Source organism: Pinus tabuliformis, chromosome 9 (assembly GCF_031772625.1).
Source record: "Pinus tabuliformis cultivar Carrire ecotype Pingquan chromosome 9, CPIR1, whole genome shotgun sequence".
Lineage (NCBI taxonomy): Eukaryota > Viridiplantae > Streptophyta > Pinopsida > Pinales > Pinaceae > Pinus > Pinus tabuliformis.
In genome coordinates, this window is record NC_142307.1 from 1814726929 (window position 1) to 1814743442 (window position 16514).

The 16514-nt window shown below is 37.4% G+C and overlaps 1 pseudogene; it reads right to left on the minus strand.

Moving 5' to 3' along the window:
* On the minus strand, window positions 1-16203 carry LOC149156031 (protein DMR6-LIKE OXYGENASE 2-like; annotated as a pseudogene).
* Window positions 16204-16514: the final 311 nt, after the last annotated feature.

Here is a 16514-nt window from a genome sequence, read left to right on the forward strand (position 1 = left end):
TCAAGGAGGCATCCATACTACCGGGATTCGTATTGACAGGGCTGACCATACGTCCATAATTCCTGTTACTAACCACCGGCTTCTACCACAAGCAACCTATAACACATAGGCCAAGTAACACCCAAATCAAACAGGCAGCCCATTGAAGCAGAACCATAGACTAGTACATAAATAAAACCAATGAAGCAAGAGCGATAAGAAAATAGTATAGATTAGCAGAGCAAAAGAAAATATTACCTTCCAGAATGATTACAAAATAAGCAGAAATTTGAAAACCACTACAGTAGAACACCAATTGAGAAAATGTACCAGGCTTTTGAACAGGTCAACAATATATGCAACATAAGTTGTAGAGACATGGACTCCACCACAGAATGAACAAGGCCGATGAATGAGAAAGGCCAAGGTAGGAATGAACAAGACCGAGTTTAAGGAGGGCACGAGGCTGAGGAATGAACAAGGTCGAGGTTAAGGATGGCAGTGTTTTGATAAATGGAACGATGAGACACATGGCCCTCATGGTAGGTCCCATATATCGTTTTGTGTAGGATTGTTACTATGCTATGTGGTAGCTATAATTTATAAAATTTTCATTTTCATGCAGTACACGTACCTCCTGCCTCACCAAGAGGTGTAACCAGAGAATGGTTGCCTTGAAGAAACTCAATTTCCAAACACAACCACATAGTTTTTCACAGAGGATGGACTGGGAAATGTATCCGGGCTCACCTCCAGAGGTATAACTAAAGAACCAGTGCCTTCAGAGAAACTCAGTAGCCAAACACAATATTTTACTACAGTTTCTTTCCTTTTCTTTCCTGTGGCAGAAGATTCATTTTGGTTAGCTACAGAGGATCACCGTAGGGTTTTTATGGAGGAAGAAGACGTTCCTGCCTTTCTTGGATCCATTCCTGCTACGACTACAGGTGGAATTTGACCTCAAGCTTTCAAAATTGTTGATCATTTGAGCTTCGTGGAATTATACATGTAATCACGAGAGCATATTTGATAGTCAAGATGCTCCATTTAGGGTTGACAGATCTCAATAAGGCAACAATTTCCTTTCTGATAGATCTCAATAAGGCAGCAATTTTCTTTAGTGCAGCGAAAGATTCATTCTTGTTAGCTACAGAGGATCACCTTGGAGACCTTAAGGAGGAAGAAGGCACACCTTCCTTTCTTGTGCCATTCCAACTACTACTACAGGTTGAATTTGGCCTCAAGCTTTCAAAATTGTTGATCATTTGAGCTTCCTGGTACATGTAGTCATGAGAGTAGATTTGAAAGTGGAGATGCTCCATTTAGGGTTGACAGATCTCAATAAGGCTAACAGATTCTAGGCTTCCTTCCTCATGACGATGTAACAGATTCTGGGCTTCCTTCCTTAGACGACTAATAGATTCTGGGCTTCCTTCCTCGAACAATGATGTAAGGTCTCATGGAAAACCCAATTCCACATCGCCTACCAAGTTCTCTGCTGCAGCTTCTGACTCAGAGCCCAAGACTTCAAGTCGCAGTACAGTCATGAAGAAGGCCAGAGACGTGTTAAGGCCAAGAAACTTCCAACTTAGAGATCAGTTCAGTCATGAAGAAGACCAAGGACGTGTTAACGCCAAGCAGAGTCTAGACAGGATGGAGACCAACTTGTCGGCGAGTTGGAAAGAAGAAGATGTCCGAAGATTCATATCAAAGAGTTGTCGGCCCATCAGAAAGAGCCCTTCGTCCTTTGGCGACCCAATAATGGTGGGTGAGTTTCCTTCGAAAATCGTAGGTCCAGATTATAAATGATAGCAAGGTAGGCTAAGTCGTTTGTAGTTTGTAGGAATTGTTGACACAATTTATTGTGTTGCTTCATAGCTCTCCCTATTTTTCTTCTTCATAGCTCTCCTCTGCCAGCTCTCCTCTTCCCTGGGCTCTCCTATGCTCTGGAACCTGGTTTATTGGTTAAGCCTTGGTTTATTCAAATGATATATAAGCTTAAGAAAGCTATGTACAATGTCTACAGGCAAGTAAAGTCGGTTGGTCTCATGCAAACTACAATTTTACAATTTTGACATGCACGACAATTTTGACACGCTAGGGCAGACATGGTGTGAATTTCACCTTATACTAATAACTTTATGAGCTACCCTTATGAGCTAGCATTTAATGTTATCGACTAATGTAAACATTAGTTCACCAGTTTCAAAATGCCAAGAAACTAGTTTCAAAATGCATCAAAATGTCGAGCAAACAGATGAATATATGATATGGTTAGACTACAAAATAGAACTTAGTGTAAAATATGTTAAATATGCATTGTTGACCTAAAAACTTTGCTTAAAAATAATTGAACTAATACTAACTTCCAAATTTCGATTACTATAGTCTCATGGCATTGCCAGATAGCAGAGACTAATAAAAAATGGAGCTAATTCAATATTTTCATTACTCATTCACTAGTAAATAAGATTAAATAAGATTATTTTTCTATGTATGAGCTGACGTCTTTTTAAGATTCTGTATGAGTTGCTTTCAACAATAATATGTATACTTTTTATATGAATGGGTGGCAGGAGAGACTTAGAAAAGCAGATGTAAACTTTAACATTAATATACTAATGTACCCCATAAAATACTTCAATATTTTAATTAAACTATACCATTATAAAAATTTCAATAATTTTTAAGTTTTATTAATTACTCTACAAGACTAGATGTTTATTTAATTGTTTCATGTACACGTATAACCAATAAAATTAAAGAAATCATATTGAATGTGACAACTCAGACGCATATATAACTTAAACGCGCATCGTGAAAGGCCAAACAATGTCTTCCGAGGATGCGTGCTTGAAGTCAACGAACATTATATCTAAACCTACATACTTATAGGGTGATAGGAAGGAAATCCAAACAAGAAATTTTACTGTTTCTTCGGCCAAGAGGCGAGTCGTTGTGGAATTTGGTTTGACCAAAGTGTCTAGAAATCTAAGTTTTTATTGCGAAGTGAGTATATTTATTAAATTACATAGGTTTTTATCTCTTTTTAATTGAAATTCAGTGCTATAATTTGGAATACAGACAGTGATTTTTCATTTATCAAAATGGTTTTAATTTTTTTTATATATTCCATGTTTTGAAAAAACACTCTTCAAACATTTAGATTATACAAAATTCACAACTTAAATTTAAAATTTCAGCATTCTTATCATGTTTTAAATAAAATATCTAAAATATAACTCGAAAATCAAAACATCAAATAGTTGAACTACTATTATACTTTTTTAATTAAAAAATAAAATATTTCAAGCTATAATTTATTAAAACAATTCCCATGGTCGCCACCTCTCTTATGTTTTTAATTAAAAAATGAGATATTTCAGGCATAATTTCCGCCTCTCCTATCTTTTTAATTAAAAAATGAGATATTTCATGCATAATTTATTAAAAACAATTATCACTGTTGCCACTTTACTACGCATTTAACTGTGAAATTTGAAACGTACCTACAAGGAGAGCGTGTTCACACCGTTTACTTTAGATTAAAGCATAGTAAGGGAGGTACAATTGGAAATATTTCATGAACCATAGCTTTGTCATGAACAGGAATATGTGGTAACCAGTGCTTTAAATGGACAACTTGATGGAGCTGTGGAGGAAACATTTCCATTTTTTGAACGTTACAGGCCACCATGGTTTCGGGATTCCTGTGGGCAGCAATGTCTGTTGTCAATGAATTATTTGTTTCACATAGGGTAAGGAAACCAAAACACAGAATCTGTACGTAATCTTCTTTTTTGCTGTAAAACAAAGAAACAATCAATATCCTGTAGCATAGTGACGTCTCTTACGAGGGAAATTATTTATGGTGAAGATACTGAAACAGATATATTTATATAATGGATTTAATATATGAATCTAGAACTTCCAGTAGTCTTTTTTTTACAATTCCATACCCATGGAAGAAAAACAAACGGACATCCTGTGAATTTGACTGTATCATACGGGGAGGATACCAAAACTGAATATTTTCATGTAATCTTACTTTTATTATTCCATGTGCAATAAAACGTACTAACAAAATCCTGTAAAGATAAATCTGCCGATTTTTACTTTTTTTCATTTCATATCTTTTGGCTCAGGTTCCATTCCGATTTGCCTTTGAGGGGTGTTGGCTTTTTACACTTAGTTAGGAATCAATTACATGGACTGCTGTTACTTAGGATCTACCCCTGGACCATTTAGAAAAGGTAATGTAATAGTTTGGAAGTTTCCTAATGCCAACATGTTGATAATGATTTGAAAATTTATTAATGTCAATCATTTTTGTGTAATGGAAAATCCAATAAGAAAAACAAACAAAAACAAATAGGTAGCTAGCGAGTTTGACTGTTTCCCTTCTAAGTGGAAGAGTTTTAAGTATTTCTTAGTATATTTTTAAATATTATAATTATTATTGGAGGTATAAGAGAAATTTGTTGAAGTTTTTCACTAAACTAAAATAAGCATGAGTAACTTTCAAATTAATAACATTAAGTGAAGTTGGTGGTTGATACTATGTGTTTCGGTAATTATTCTATAGGTGAGGGTTTTTTCGTTTATTTGTCAGTGTAATTTGTTTAGGATTTTCTAAGAATTTGTTGGACTCATAAGTTTGAGTTATAAACTCTCCATAATCCAAGTACCTTATATGTTTTTCAAGGCTTTGAGTCCACATATATATATATATATATATATATATATATATATATATATAGAGTTAAAAACTCATTTTAAAAAGAAAATATCAAAGTTTCACTAAATTTTTATCAATAGTTGGAATAGTTAGACAACACCATTAATCTTATGTTCATATGTTGTAACTTTGTTCACGAGAAGCCCATGTTCATAGAGTGTAAGTTCACCCAATTCATTATTGAATGAAAACTCTAATACTAAGTAAAAAATCCCATTACATCAGAATCCTCTTTAAACTTCTAAATCAGTAATATTATCTTGGCTAAACCATTAAAAATATGTTTATAAGACTACAATGTTGAGGTTTTCCATTACACCAAAACTTGTAGGATTTAGTAAACTTCCAAACTATTATCATTACCTTTTTGAGTGGTCGGAACCTGGGCCAAGGCTTTGATACCATGTTGAGGTTTTCGATTACCCCAAAACTCGGGGAATAAACATTGGCCGAGGCTGTGAGACCATGTTGAGGTTTTCGATTACATCAAAACCTTGGGAATCAAACCTGGGCCAAGGTTGTGATACCATGTTTAGGTTTTCGATTACGCCAAAACCTCGGGAATTGAACCTGGGCCAAGCTTGTGGTACTATCGAAACTAGGCCAATGTTGTGATACCATGTTCAGGTTTTCAGTTACACCAAAACCTGGGGAATCAAACTTGGGCCAACACTGTGATACCATGTTGAGGTTTTCAATTAGGCCAAGGCTATGATACCATGTTGAGGTTTTCGATTACACCAAAACCTGGGGAATCGAACTTGGGCCAAGGCTGTGATACCATGTTGAGGTTTTCGATTGGGCCAAGACTGTGATACCATGTTGAGGTTTTCAATTACACCAAAAACTTGGGAATTGAACCTGGTCCAACGCTGTGATACCATGTTGAGATTTTCGATTACACCAAAACCTGTAGATTGGGGAATAACACCTGGGCAAGTCTTTGATACCATGTTGAGGTTTTCCATTACACCAAAACCCATAGGCTTTAGTAAACTTCCAAACCATTATCATTACATTTCTGAATGGTACAAGGGTCGATCCCACACTAGTGGTTAGTCCACATGATCTATTCCCAAGGAGGTGAATGTGAAAATCCAACATATAGATAATCCACCTAGTTGATTTTTAAAAGTGCAACTATTATTGATTTTCAAAAGTGCAACTATTAATCAAATTGAATAGTTTTTATTTGAGTAGTCTTTAAGTGCCACTTTTTAGAGTTTTTCAGGGATTTATGGCCGGAATCTAGTGAAAAAATGTGTCAAAATCTTGATTTGTGTTGTTTAAACTAGTTTTTTTACTGCATATATGGATTCAACACTTTCAAAAACTTTTGGGGAAGCACTTCTATTGTGAAGAGTTCACCTGTCAAACTTGTGATTTCAATGAATCTCTGCTGAATTTGAAACAAATTAGATCGTAAAATAAATCAAAAACTTTCCAAAAAATCACACTTAAAATCTACAGTGATTATGCATTCTACATTCTAATATATATTTATTGCTATGTTCTGAACTAGCTAAAATTAAGTAATTAAGTTAGAGTAGTAAGAAGTGGTAAGAGAGAGTGCATAGATACAACTGCACTTAAAGACGTGAAGTCCAATGAGAAATTTGAGGCCCAACCAGCTCTTTAAGGCATCTAGCCACTTCTTATTTATTATTCACAGTACATAGATAAGATTTAATTTGAAGGCATTTTAAATCCCACTACGACTATTTCCAGATATTTAATAAAGGTGCCATTCATTTTGGAGCAAGATGAATAGAGCTCACTAATACATCAATGGTAGGAATTGTCTGACAAGGTGGAGGAATTGTTTTTACGGTTAGAAGTGGGAGCAAAAAAATTTCAAACTTTTTTATAGAGGCAGTGTTTGAATCGTGTTTTTGATGGTGGAAATGGATTCAACACCATTAAAAATATCAAGAACACTTAAAATTTTGAAATTTAACAATTATAACTTGGATTTACAATAGATTTTCTCTAAATATGGTCAGAATTTTCAGAACTTTCCGGACAACTCTTCCCCCTGGTTAAACTACGCGTTCATTATATATCTCAATTATACTAACGGCAATGCAAAGCAATAAATAACGTATATGCTAGAATATGACAGATATATGGTAGGATATGACAACGGATTTGAAATTACAACAAATCAAAGCAATAAATAACGTATATGCGAGAATATGACAGACTGATTTGAAATTACAACAAATCAAACCCATAAATAACGTATATGCTCGAATGGGATTTCAAATTACAGCAAAGCAAAGAAATAAATAACGTATATGCCCGAATATCACAATGTGATTTGTCATTAGCGGAACTTTGACAATTATATATCTAGCTGTTATCTACTTCACCGCAAGCCAGAGCAACAAATAACGTACATTGTGGAGTATATACAGTGGGAGTCGAAACTAATTTAAATCTGACCATTATATGTTCCGGGCTATTAACTTATACATGTGCATCTAAAATAACTTAAATGTGGCGATATACATAGCGGGATTACTGCTTTAAGAATGCCTACGTACGTAGAGAGATCAGAGGATATCTTGCAACGTGAACCCGTTGAAATCATGGCATGCGGCTGGTAGTCATGAACAGTGAAATAATCCAAACAGGTTTTACCGTCCAGACTTTTGCTCCAGAATTTGTTATAGTATTCCTCGTAAGTGAATTTCCTGTAACGAGCAGGATTATTAGGGTTGGTCAACGAAGAGACGGGTTCTATTATTGCATCAGGAGAAGGGCAGTAAAACGTTGGAATAGAGATACGTGATACTGTGGAATTCACTATAGCACGGTGGATTGCGCTTTTGTATATTCCATTGCTCAAAACCTGAAACAGAGAGAAGAACAATATCATCACAAAACTAAACAACTTGCCCTATGAGTATATACTGTCATTCTACTTTACGGGCTACAATTATCCGGGGTTTGATCTAGGGCTTTACCTGTAATTGGTCTCCAATGTTCACTACGAAGGAATTTGGAATGGGGTGAACAGCGATCCAACTTCCATTGTTAAGCACTTGCAAGCCGCATATTTGCTCTTGGAGAAGAACCGTGAGAGCGTTCGGATCTGTATGACTTGGTAAGCCACAGGTGAGCTCTGGATTCGGGCAGCGAGGGTAATAATTTATTGCCATATGTTGGCCATGTTTTCAAAGAGCTTTATTCAGGAAATCGGGTTCTAGTCCCAGGCTCTCTGGTATGGCATCTAGCAAACGTAAACTCAAGGCTCTAACCTCCGTGCAGTATTTGCTAGTAACTTCTCTTCATTCAAATCAAGCACAACAGTACTATAGTTAGTGATACACCAGATGGAACGAATAAAACATAATTTTTCAAGGATTCCTTAAATGGAAACTCTGTTATATGCACCTGTAATCTGAAGGTTTTGTAGGCCAATAATCAATATAATCTTCCAACGGATAACAATGGTGTCTCAGGAAGTCCCTCCAATTAAAAACATCTTCCTTCTGTATGTTAAAGCTAGTCGACAAGCGTACAACGCGTGAGGGGTCTTCGGAATACAAATGTTCTCTGTATTCCGCAGGCATAGTGAAGAATTCTCTCGCAACTTCCAGCGTTCTCCGGATCACCGTCTCGTGCACTCCGTGATTTACAATCTGAGAACACATTGCAAAGGACTTCCAGTGCTATGAAATCTAGACAAACATAGTACTGAAAAAGTATCAGAGCATGGCTGCACTGGCAAAAGCTAACAGCTAAACAGTATGCAAGTCCAGATTCCCCTACCACAACGGCACCCATCTAAAAGTATTTATCTATTGAGCATTTAGATAAACGATGTAATCAAGATTTTCTCACCTCCAGATATTTATATGAACATAGATAAAAGACGGTCAACGTAGAAAGGTGTTCAGAGGTTAATCAAATCTATTGTCGTTAATTGAACCGAAAAATAATCTACATTAATATCATCGAATGAATAGGTGCCTTGTTCGAACTCTTGAATTTACCAAAAATATGTATGATTACCATGTATATTTAGCCACTTTTAGGATAGATAGTAGCAAATTCAAATGGTTTGATTTCACTGATATTCCTCAAATTTCAAAAATATTTCAAAATATACAATAATTTAAATTCAACTTAAAAACACATCCTATTAAATTCAAGAAGAAAGAAAGGAAAAATTATCTGCTATACAGAATCTTCGCAGAATGTTATTTCCCTACATAGGATGTCATTTCATCGTGCAGGGCAAATTTTCTCTAGGTAGAAAATTGATTTCTGTGTGAAAGTCAGATTATACGCGTGCCTTACTCTTACCATACATCATAGAAGATGTTTTAGTCCCAAATTAATTAAAGATGAACAGCAATCAAAGAAACAGAAAGAAATAACCCATCTATTATTCCCTTCATAGTAGCTTGACGCCATCCCTAAATGTTTTAAGCAGTCAGTATCCATCCTTATAGCCTTTAAGAAGCCAGAGATGTCTGCTACTGTCCTTGTTTTCATTTTTAGACATTGTTAAAATGAATTTATCTTAATTAGTTATCTAATGCAATATCTCCTTCAAGAAATAGAAAGAAAAAGCACCTGAAAAAATCCATATTCTTGACAAGCATGCTTCATATTACGAATCACCGTATGCCTAGCAGAGCCATTCAAGTTGTCAATGTTGGGTATTTTTCTTTTAAATGGGAAAATACCAAAAACCAAATAAACAAGCACACAGAGGCAATGCTCTGTTCTCCCTTTGCTCCAGGATCTTTTATGCACAGAAGACTTAAAAAATTCACTCAGAGAACTAGAGTATTTCACCAAAAGAGATTTCTATTCATTAAAAACCGATACAAACTTCATCCTCTTTTACTGAGAGGGATTTAACACTGTAAAACCATTTTCATATTCACTGCTGTGAAAAACAACTTACTGCTGTAACAAAAGTTTACATAAGTTTACTGCTGTAAACAAAATTCACATTCACTGGTGTAAAATACTTTTACATGCTGCTGTAAAAACAAAACTTACAGAGTTACAAAAACTCGCTTCACCATTTTCTTCTTTGCACTGCTGTGCACAAAAACCACACAAGGTTTTCTTATCACTCCAAAATTACATCCCCTGGTTCTCTTTTTACACACTGCTGTGTGTTCAATACAACACTTGGTTTTTGCTTCACCACTCTTTTTACTCTACTGTGAACACGCACTTAAACTTCCCGTGTGCCATACATGAAACAATGGTCAACACAGTGATTAATTACATACAACTATCCCATACAGAATTTAATTTAACAAGTACATACGCCCATACCTTCTCATAAAAAAAACTTACGAACTCTATGTAAAACTTTAATATTTTACCTACCACTATGACATTTCATTAAGACGTATGGTCAACCAAAACTTAGATTTACTCCACGCAACATTTAATATTTGCCGTCGGGTGAATTTCAAACATTATGCAATTTGGTTTTGGGAAGCCATCGGGTCCACTCCATCGCAACTTTACTCATGTCAAAAACTTCGACCCTCATGACATTGCCGATAGCGAAATGCCGATGCGATATCGGCGATCGCTCATCGCAAACATAAGAGCTTCCTCATAACTCCTTCACTTTGACTTTGCCGATGCGATATCGGCGTTCGCTTATCGCAAAACACAAAGGCTCCTTTATAATGCCTTCACTTCATTTTGCCGATATGCCGACTTGCCGATATGCGATATCGGCCATCGCAGTTGAGATTATATTTTCAACACTCCCCTTTAATTTCAACTGTTGGGCATTCGGTCATACCCAAACACTTCCTCAAAAATTCAAAGCTTTTCTGATCCAGCGGCTTTGTCAAGATGTCCGCAACCTGTTCTTGAGTCCTGCAATGTTGTAGCACAATTTCTCCATTGTTCACCAATTCTCTGATATAATGAAACCTTGTATCAATGTGTTTCGTTCTCTTGTGAAACACTGAATTCTTTGACAACGCAATAGCTGAGCTATTGTCACAAAATATCACTGTCGCTTTTGCCTGCTCTTGGCCTAAGCTTCTCAACATTCTTCTCATCCACACTGCCTGACATGCTGCTGCTGTAGCTGCCACATATTCAGCCTCTGCTGTAGACAATGTTACAATGGACTGCTTCTTAGAAGCCCATGAAATGGCTCCTGAACCCATATGAAAAACATAACCGGAAGTGCTCTTCCGATCATCTACACTTCTAGCCCAATCGCTATCAGTGTAACCAATTAAATCTGAACTTTCTGAGACACTATATAATATGCCAAACATTTTGGTACCTTTGACATACCTCAAAATTCTCTTTGCTGCCTGCCAATGTGCCTCCTTTGGCCTCTCCATAAATCTGGAAATTAAACTAACAGCATACATTAAATCAGGCCTAGTTGTTGTTAAATACATAAGGCTGCCCACAATGCTTTTATACAAGCTAGGATCAAAGTCCTTGCTGCTGTCCTCTCTGCTGAGCTTTAATCCCATTACTGTGGGAGTGATGGCTGCCTTGCATTCTTCCATCTTAAATCTGCCCAAAACTTGATTTACATATCTTGCTTGAGATATAAAAATTCCTTTTTCATTTTGATCTACTTCTATGCCTAAGAAGTATCTCAACAAACCCATGTTAGTCATTTCAAATTCATCCTTCATGACTGATTTAAAATTCTCAATGAGATAAATATCATTTCCAGTGAAAATAACATCATCTACATACAAGACAACAATTAAAATTTTACCATCCTTTTCTTTGATGTAGACGGTGGGTTCTCCTTCACATTTGTCAAATTCATTATCTAATAGATATGAATCTATCCTGCTGTACCATGCTCTTGGCGCTTGCTTCAGCCCATAAAGAGCTTTCTTCAATTTGCACACTTTGTGCTCTTCACCTTTCTTCTCATAGCCGAGAGGCTGTTCAACATAAACCTCTTCTTTTAACACTCCATTTAGGAAAGCTGATTTCACATCCATTTGGTAGACTTTCCATTTGTTTTGAGCTGCTATGGACAGCACTGCTCTCACGGTTTCCATTCTTGCAACCGGTGCGAAAGTCTCCTCATAATCTCTCCCATACTGCTGCTTGTAGCCTTTGACAACCAGCCTTGCTTTATGCCTTTCAATCTTACCTTCAGCATTGCTCTTGGTTTTATAAACCCATTTCACACCAATGACTTCTTTGCCTTTTGGTAACTCAACCAAATCCCATGTTTTGTTTCTCTCTATGGCATTCATCTCCTCATCCATAGCTTCTATCCATTTCCTATCTTTAATTGCATCCTCGAAATGAATAGGATCATCAACATGGCAATATAATGCAAATAAGGAATTCATTCCTTCATTATAAATGTCACTGAGATTTCTAAATTTCTTACCTCTTTCACTTGGTGTGCAAGTGCTTGAAGATGCACTTGAATTTCCTCCTTGTGGTGTGCTTGGAGAAGCACTCTCATTGATCCTCAATGGTGTACCTTGCTGTCCTTGTGTTGGCGCTGCTGTTTGGGGATGTACTTCGGCCACTTCCTCTTCATCTTCATCATGAGACAAACAGTTCTTGACATTAACTGTTTTCTCTATGCTTCCATCCCAAGCTTCTTCCTCAATGAATTGAACATCCCTGCTTACAAAGAACTTCTTGGTAGATGGGATGTACAGCCTATAGGCTTTGGATTCATCACTGTATCCAATGAAGATGCATTTCTCCCCTTTGCTGTCCAACTTCCTCCTTAGCTGATCCGGAATGTGTGCATAGGCCACACACCCAAAAACTCTCATGTGGGTGACTCCTTGCTTTCTCCCACTCCATGCCTCTTCCGGCACTTTGTTCAAGACTGCTTTTGTAGGACACCTGTTCAAAATATACACTGCACAATGTACAGCTTCAGCCCAATACTCATTTGGCAAATGCTTTGCCTTCAACATGCTCCTTGCCATATCCATGATGGTCCTGTTCTTCCTTTCAGCAACTCCATTTTGCTGTGGGGTGTACCGAGTTGTAAACTGTTTATGAATTCCATTTTCTCTACAAAATCTTAGGAAATCCTTGGAGATATACTCACCTCCTCTATCAGTCCTCAAAACTTTAATGTGCAGCCCGCTTTGGTTCTCCACAAATGCCTTAAAGTTTTGGAATTTCTCAAACACTTCACTTTTGTTCTTGAGGAAATATATCCAAGTCTTTCTTGTAAAATCATCAATGAATGTCAACAAATATAGGCTGCCTGCTAATGATGGAGCTTGCATTGGTCCACACAAATCTGAATGGATAATCTCTAAGGGTGCCTTTGCCCTTATGCTTTTCCCTGATGGAAAACTTTCTCTGTGTTGTTTTCCCAAAATGCAGCCTTCACATAGGCTGTCCGGTTTCTCTATCAATGGTAATCCCTTTACCATTCCTTTTCTGCTCAATAAGTTTAGGCCTCCAAAATTGAGATGCCCAAATCTCAAGTGCCATAACCAGTTCTCATCCTTTGGCACGCTCTGGGAGGCCTCTTGGGTGACTGCTGCAATTTCTCCTTTGTTTTTCAAATCTGCCCTGATCCGGAGAGGGAACATCCTGTTCCTTGTCATCTTCACTTCAGCAATGCATCTTTTGCTGGGTGGTATATCCATGATGGTGCACACATCATTTTTAAAGAAAACATTGTACCCCTTATGGACAAGCTGTCCAATACTCAAGAGATTACATCTCATTCCGGGGACATAGTAGACATCTGCTATGGTTTTCCTTTCTCCTTGTTTTGTAAATATTTTTATTTCTCCTTTTCCCATAACAGACACTTTACTATCAGTTCCTAATGTGACTTCTGATTTCACATTTTTATCTAGAGCAGAAAAGAAGGCTATATTTCCGGTCATATGGTTGCTGCAACCTGAGTCTAAAAACCATATGTCCTCAGTATGTGTTTCAGCCATGTTACAAGCCAACAGTACATTTTCTTGACCGTTGTTTTCTCTTGTAACATTCGCATTTTGTCTGCTGTTCATATCATGCTGTTTCTTTCTACAATCACTAGCATAATGTCCATACTTTTTGCAATAATAGCATTGAACATTAGACTTATCATACCTTTGTCTTTGAGTATGATGTTGTCCTCCTTGTTGGCTGCTGCCTTGGCCTTGGTTCTGATTTGAATTGCTGCCTCTTCCTTGTGCATTTGTTGGGCTATTCCTTCCACCTCTGTTCTGGCTTCTGCCTCTTTTGTTTCCTCTGCCTTGACCTCTTCCTCTTCCAAAGGACATCTGGGTCTTGAAGGCTTGCTCAAGAGATGAGTTTTCATTCCTACTCAACCTCTGTTCATGTGTTATCAGTGATGCATGTAGCTCATCAACTGAATATCTTGAGAGATCCTTTGTCTCTTCAATGGTGGTGACTATGGCATCAAACCTTGAGGGTAAGACCCTCAATATTTTCTCCACAATCCTTCTGTCTTCAATGGCTTCTCCATGAGTTCTCATTTGTGTGATTACACTAATCACATGAGTGAAGAATGAGTCAATGTTATCTGACTCCTTCATGTTCAGATTCTCAAAATCCTTTCTCAGCAATTGTAGTTTTGCTGTCTTCACTCTCTCCATGCCTTGATAGGCTGTCTTCAGGGTTTGCCATGCTTCATTGGCTGTCTTAGCTGCTGCTAATCTTGGAAACATACTCTGGTCTACAGCTAGATACAACAACACACGGGCTTTTGAATCCTTCTTCCTATTGTTCTTCAGCAGATCCTTCTCTCCCTGAGTTAATGCATTGAACTCAGTTTCATCTGCTGGTTCTTCAAAACCTTCTTCAACTATTTCCCATAAATCTTGGGAAGCAAGCAGGGCTGTCATAGTTATTGACCAGTAGTCATAGTTCTTCCCATTAAACTATGGGAGCTGGGTGTTAAACAAACCCATACCAGTGCTTGTGCTGGCCATTCCTTGACTGTGTATTTTAAAAAATGACTGTTTCTTTCAGCAGCAACACAAAGAAAAATCTTTGAGAAATACCTGAATCCTTTGATGTCTGAGTCTTCTGTCTGCTTGAGAAGTTTTGCTGCAGCAACAACCTTCTCCCTTCAGCTTCTTGAACACCTTCAAGAGCCTAAGCTAGCTCCGATACCACTGTTGGGTATTTTTCTTTTAAATGGGAAAATACCAAAAACCAAATAAACAAGCACACAGAGGCAATGCTCTGTTCTCCCTTTGCTCCAGGATCTTTTATGCACAGAAGACTTAAAAATTTCACGCAGAGAACTAGAGTATTTCACCAAAAGAGATTTCTATTCATTAAAACCAATACAAACTTCATCCTCTTTTACTGAGAGGGATTTAACACTGTAAAACCATTTTCATATTCACTGTTGTGAAAAACAACTTACTGCTGTAACAAAAGTTTACATAAGTTTACTGCTGTAAACAAAATTCACATTCACTGGTGTAAAATACTTTTACATGCTGCTGTAAAGACAAAACTTACAGAGTTACAAAAACTCGCTTCACCATTTTCTTCTTTGCACTGCTGTGCACAAAAACCACACAAGGTTTTCTTATCACTTCAAAATTACATCCCCTGGTTCTCTTTTTACACACTGCTGTGTGTTCAATACAACACTTGGTTTTTGCTTCACCACTCTTTTTACTCTACTGTGAACACGCACTTAAACTTCCCGTGTGCCATACATGAAACAATGGTCAACACAGTGATTAATTACATACAACTATCCCATACAGAATTTAATTTAACAAGTACATACGCCCATACCTTCTCATAAAAAAAACTTACGAACTCTATGTAAAACTTTAATATTTTACCTACCATTATGACATTTCATTAAGACGTATGGTCAACCAAAACTTAGATTTACTCCACGCAACATTTAATATTTGCCGTCGGGTGAATTTCAAACATTTTGCAATTTGGTTTTGGGAAGCCATCGGGTCCACTCCATCGCAACTTTACTCATGTCAAAAACTTCGACCCTCATGACATTGCCGATAGCGAAATGCCGATGCGATATCGGCGATCGCTCATCGCAAACATAAGAGCTTCCTCATAACTCCTTCACTTTGACTTTGCCGATGCGATATCGGCGTTCGCTTATCGCAAAACACAAAGGCTCCTTTATAATGCCTTCACTTCATTTTGCCGATATGCCGACTTGCCGATATGCGATATCGGCCATCGCAGTTGAGATTATATTTTCAAAAGTCAAGATCTACCAAAGGGATGAAGTCCGAGAGAACCACCTCCTTCAGCCTTGGCCTCTCATTGGGAGGTCTGATATAACAATCTGGAATAATTTCAAGACAATTGATTCCATCAGAAATCAGTCTCCCATTGGACCTTGCATGACTGTTGTTAAGATCTTTGATGCACATGGTCTTCTCTGTTGTAAGCAATGTTGTAATTTCTTTTCTGACTGGTTGTTCTAACGCAGGAGAAACCTCCGGGATCAAGATCTCTATGTCTAAGGGCGTAGGATTGACATTTGACAGCGTAAGCATATCTCAAAACCTTGAACAAATATGAGAAACACCTCAAGATCAGAACCGACGCGAGCTTTGAATGAAGATATTGAAACAGTCACCAGAGAACACGACCTGAAAAACTATAAAAAAAGAGGGAGAGAAAAACCCATGACCTGAACTGCCTGAAATTGTCGCTAGGGCCTGGGTTTGGCTGGATAAAAATAATGGGTGCGTCACAAATGTGTCCAGCGCATTTATCTCCTTATTGGGCGTATATTCGGACAAGAAAAATATCCTTGAAAAGATAAGATGCGAAAACTACGTAGGTCCTCCGACGTCGTTTACTC